The following is a 6,000-nucleotide window of genomic DNA, read 5'->3' as shown; positions in this document are numbered from 1 at the left end:
TTCAACACAATTTTTTTAAGTGGCATCAAGATCCTAAAGCCTAGCTTCAAAAAAATTATAACAAAAGATGGAACATGGCTTTACCAGTACCATCCTGAAGATAAAGCACAGTCAAAGCAGTGGACACCAAGAGGTGAAAGTGGTCCAGTCAAAGCGAGAGTGAACTGGTCAAGAGCAAAGGTCATGGCAACAGTTTTTTTTTGGATGGTAAAGGAATTTCGCTTGTTGACTTTCTTCTGGAAGGCCAAAGAATAATAACATCTGTTTATTATGAAGGTGTTTTGAGAAAGTTAGCCAAAGCTTCAGTCAAAAAGTGCCCAGGATAGCATCACCAGAGAGTCCTTCTCCATCACAATGCTTCTGATGATTTCTCCAACTAATAAGAGGAATTTTGTGAGTTTCTACAGAAAATTATTAGGCATACACCTTACAGTACTGATTTGGCTCCTTCTTTTATTTGTTTGCTAATCTTAAAAAAAATCTAAAAGACATCCATTTTTCTTCAGTTAATACTGAAAAAAGACTGCATTGACATGGTTAAATTCCCAGGTTCCTCAGTTCTTTAGGGCTGACCTAAATGGCTGGTATTGTCACTTACAAAAGTGTTTTGAACAGGATGGAGACTTTTTTTTTTTTTTTTTGGCTCACTCTGTCACCCAGGCTGGAGTGCAGTGGTGTGATCTCAGCTCACTGCAACCTCTGCCTCCCAGGTTCAAGTGGTTCTCCTGCCTCAGCCTCCCAAGTAGCGGGACCACAGGTGCACAGAACCACAACCGGCTAATTTTCGTGTTTTTAGTAGAGATGGGGTTTTACCATGTTGGCCAGGCTGGTCTCGTACTCCTGGCCTCAGTGACCCACCTGCATTGGCCTCCCAAAGTGTTGGGATTATAGGCGTGAGCCACCGCACCTGGGTAGGAAGGAGCTTATTTTGAGAAATACAGTTCACATTGTTTAAAATCTTTTAATTCCATTTTTTCACAAACTTTTTAAGGTTCCCTAATATGTCAGGCCACAAAAAAAGTAAAAAAAAAAAAAAAAAAAAAAAATTAAAAATTGAAATATCAAATGTCTTCTCAGACCACAACAGAATAAAACTAGAAATTAGTAACAAGAGGAACTTGGGAAACTATACAAACACATGGAAATTAAGCAACATGCTCTTAAATAAACTTTTAAAAAACTGAAACAAATGAAAATGGAAATGCAAAATATCAAAACCTATAGGATACATCAAAAGCAGTGCTGAGAGAGGTTTTATAGCAATAAAAGCCTACGTCAAAAAAGTAGAAAGAGGCCAGTCGTGGTGGTTCACACCGGTAATCGTAGCACTTTGGAAGGCTGAGGCGGGTGGATCACTTGACATGAGGAGTTCGAAACCAGCCTGGCCAACATGGTGAAACTCTGTCTCTACCAAAAAATACAAAAAAAAAAAAAAAAAAAAAAACTAGCCGGGCATGGTGGCATGCACCTGTAATCCCAGCTACTTAGGAGGCTGAGGCTTGAGAATCACTTGAACCCGGGCAGAGGATGCTGTGAGCCAAGATCGCACCACTGCACTCCAGCCTGGGTGACAGAGTGAGACCTTGTCTCAAAAAAAAAAAAAAAAAAGGAGAAAGATTTCAAATCTGCTGCCTCATCATCAAACTCTTGGGCTTCTCTGCAACTACAGATAGACAATCTACTGGCCACAGCAGCTGCTGTCACATCCTTCTGCAGTGTTTGTAACAGAGGACTGGCCAGTCTCTGACTGTATACTCGCTGGTACAGGGAGCTCACCACATCCTGATACCGATTCCATTGTTGGATGGAACTGTTGGGAATTCTGCTTTACAATATGCTGAGACAACTGTAACCTTTGGACTCACAAAAGTATGAGTTCTTATTTAATTTGAAAATAAGTATCTGAAGAGGGCTATAAACTAGATACCACTTTTTCTAAATGCCGAGTTTCTATGACCTTTTCATTTTCAGAAATTGTTAGAAGTTTTCCCTAAGTAAACATTCAAATGATTTGCAGTGCAAAGAAGAATTTGACCCTTTTCTATTTTCAGAAGGCACATGGTATCTAAAATGACATCACTGATGTGGGGCCCTCTAACTAGTTTTAATGGCAAAGTAATTATCCGTAAAAATGTACTGAGCCTTCTAAGGTAATTAAGGATCACTGATCTTCAAGACAGCTTCTAGCTTTAGCCTTTAAAAATTTTCTTCCATTTGAGTCAGAATTTCATATATGTAACAGTATCTTTTAAAAAATACAGTACAGGGCCAGGCATGGTGGCTCAGGCCTGTAATCCCAGCACTTTGGGAGGCCGAAGCGGGTGGATCACTTGAGGCCAGGAGTTCGAGACCAGCCTGGCCAACATGGTGGAACCATCTCTACTAAAAATACAAAAAGTAGCCGGGCATGGTGGCGTGCCTGTACTCTCAGCTACTTGGGAGATTGAGGCAGGAGTATCACTTGAAAATGGGAGGTGGAGGTTGCAGTGAGTGGAGATCATGCCACTGCGTTCTAACCTGGGCAAGAGTGAGATTCTGTCTCAAAAAAAAAAAAAAAAATACAGTACAGAATCAATTTAATCACTGATACCTCTCCAGATTACTCCATTGTTGGGATTCTTTCAGAAAACAAAGTGAGCAGTTAAATGAAGCAAGAATACTGTGAAACTTTTGAAGTAAACAAAAGCTAAGTTATTGAATGCCTACTATGTGCCAAGCACTGTGCACACATTTAAGACTCTAATCTTCACAATTCTGCCAGATTGGTCTCACCTCTATTTTACAGATTTTTAAAAAAATTGTTTAATGAGTTTAAATGACTTGCTTAAAATCATATGTTAACACAGGACCGGAATGCAAGATCTGAGAGTTAAATGCCCACATGCCCTTGCCCCTGTTTAAACTAGACCTCTCACTTAGCTAACTGTACACATGTGGAAACATGAATCAGTCAGGATTTGTTATCTGTGACAGGTCAAAACAGCAGTGGCTTCAGAAACGTAGAAGTTTTCTTCTCTCCAGTGCAGAATTAGACAATCTGGGGCTCCTAGGGTCCCTCTGAGGTGTCAAGAGTAGAAGCTCCTATGCTTTTGTTGCTGTGCCCTCTGTGGTTTCATGATCCCAGATAGGGGTCAGAGCTCCAGCCATTACCTCTGAATTTTGGCTGGCGAAGGAATAAAGACATGCTCCTATCTTTAAGGACATGTCTCAAACGTTGCTCAGATCGCTGGCCAGATCTGACTGAATCCAAGTGAGGCTGGGAAAGTAATCCTTATATTCTGGGTGGCCTTGCACTTATCTGAAAATCAGAGTTCTAAAAGGGAGGATGAATATTGAGACCATAGCCTCTGCCAGTGTGCTTAATGAGTATGCCAGGAATAAAAAGTAGAACTTAAATCCTTTCATCTTCCCCTTCATTCAAGTGTATATTCTGCTAGCAAAGTGAGACATTCATCTGTACTTTTCTTGATACTTGAAGTATTTTGTTAGAACCAGAGTAACAAATCCCCATGGACCCACCATCCAGAATTTAACAAATGCTTACATCTTCCTTCAGATCTTTAAAAAAAAAAAAAAAAAATTGAAACAGAAGAGACCACTTTTGCAACCACAAGCAGTTCTACTCTCCTCTGAGTTCAAGGCAACTGCTTTCTCATTATGTTTCTATACTTTCTCTCTATAAATAACAATCAACATAGTTTTTTAAAAAAAAACTGTATAAATGGCATGCATTTCATCTTCTCTGACAGCTTATTTTCATTCACTATTTTTTCAAGGGCCACCCACATTACAGATCGAGTTCATTCATTTTAACTGCTCAATTGTTTACCATCTATAAATAGGCCACGATTTACTTATCTATTTTCTTGCTCATGAGCATTTAGGTAACTTTTCCTGGAAACACAATTCAGCTGTGAGGCTTCTTGTACATCTCCTTGTACACATGTGCACGGTTTCTCTAGAAGATTGCTTCTCAAGGTTTCATGAGCATGAGTCACCTAAGAAATCTTAACCACAGAGTCTGGTGCAGCAAGTCCAGGTCAGGACCTGAGAGTTGCAAGCTTCCCAGGTGAAGCCCATGCTGCTGCTCTGTGGCCCACACTTTGGGAAGTGAGACTCTCAAGTATATACCTAGAGTTGTCGGGTCACAGAGTATGCAAACCTCACTTTCTTAGACATCATCAAATTGAACCCGTTTTTACTCCAAAAGATCCATTCTCACCAACACTATATCTTGTGACTTCTTACCTTTTGCTAATCCGAAAGCATGAAAAAATTGGGTCACATTTCACTGATTATCAGGACAGTAATAATCTTTCCACATTTTTTTTTGACTATTCAGGCTTTTTCTGTTCATATAATTTGTCCATTTTTCTAATGCAGCAATTTTAAGTGTGGTCCAAGGACCATAGCCGTCCCCTGAGACCCATTCAGTGGGTCTGCAAGGTCCCTTTTTTTTTTAACGATTACCTATCCATGTGAGGCTGATTTTCTCCTTCACATACTGCAACCAAAACACACAGCAATACACTGCAGAAGCAGGTATGACAGGCCAGCTATCTTTTATTAAGCTAAATGTTAAAGAGATTTGTAAAAATGTAAAACAATGCCATTCTTCTCATTTTTTGTTTTGAAAAATAGTCATTCTTCTTATTTATTTAATAAATAATTTTTAAATTCTAACAGAAAATATCAATAGATTTAACCCACATACATGAAAACTCTTTGGGGTTCTGACTTTTGAAGAGTGTAAAGGGATCTTGAGACCAAAGGTTTTGAGAAATGCTGTTCTAATGCATGGCTGTCATTTTCTTAATGACTTTTGTACGAGGTTCTTTTGCTTTTTTAATGTATTCCAGATACAAATCCTTTGACAGTTATATGCATTGCAAACATTTTCTTGTCTGTAGCTTGTTCTTTTAGTCTCTATTGTTCTACAGAAGCCATGTTTTTATGCGTCATTTTTTCCTGTGTGTGCTTTTGTGTCTTGCTTTAAAGAAATCCTTCCCATTTGCAAATCATGAAAATAACCTTATAGATTCTCATTTAAAAGTTTTGTTTTCATATTTAGGTCTTTAATTCCTTTGTTTTTGGGGAAGGGTATAAGGTAGTACATATTGTTTTCCCCATAGAGCTTGCTGTATCTGTCAAAAATCAAGTTCCCATATAAACATGGACCTGTTTCTGGGCTCTTTATTCTCATAAGGGATCCCTTGACTGACCTCTACTGGCACCAGCCACACACTACTTTAACTGGTATACCTTTAAAATATTCTTTGACATTGTTAGGACAAGTTCATGCCTCTTCCTCTCGTCCTTCTTCAAAATTATCTTGCTTTTTCTTAAAAGTAATCTTTTTGTTCCCATGTAAGACATTTTGAGGTGTAACAGAAGGCCTACTGAGTTGGGAGTCCAGGCATCTGCCCTGTTCTACTGGCAGCTGCCCCTAACCAGCTGTGGCTGTGGAGCTCATATCTCCCTGAGCTCAGCTTCCTCTTCCATGGAACAAGAAATCTGAAAATCACCTCTATTTTTCCTCTCCAATCCCAAGGGCCTATATTTTTAGTATAAAGACATTAAATTTAACAGATAAGGAAGGGAATTGAATAGAGATACTTCAGCATTGCAGATTATAGGGAACAGAACTTCTGCCACATAAATGGTAATGTTTAGGAATTCATAAAAGAGTTTAAAAGTTCTCTTCATTATTTTATGTTGAAGGTTAGGCTAGAATCATCACCAGAGAATTCACGGGATTTTGGGGGTCCTCTAAAGTGAAACTATGTCTTGCTATAAGAATTTTACTTCCTGCGTGAGTTAAACCACAATTTTAGAGACAATCTTCTACAAATACAAGAGTAATTTCCAATCTGAAAATTTTGTACGGGAAGATTTAGAAAAAATGAAAACTTCTGATGAAATCCTTTATAAGTCTTCTCATGGTACCAAAATTCCAATATTACTTCACCAGCAATCACTAGGTCATGAACTCTGATGTGA

The sequence above is a fragment of the Nomascus leucogenys genome, chromosome 6, assembly GCF_006542625.1.
Source record: "Nomascus leucogenys isolate Asia chromosome 6, Asia_NLE_v1, whole genome shotgun sequence".
Lineage (NCBI taxonomy): Eukaryota > Metazoa > Chordata > Mammalia > Primates > Hylobatidae > Nomascus > Nomascus leucogenys.
This window is presented reverse-complemented; position numbering follows the sequence as displayed.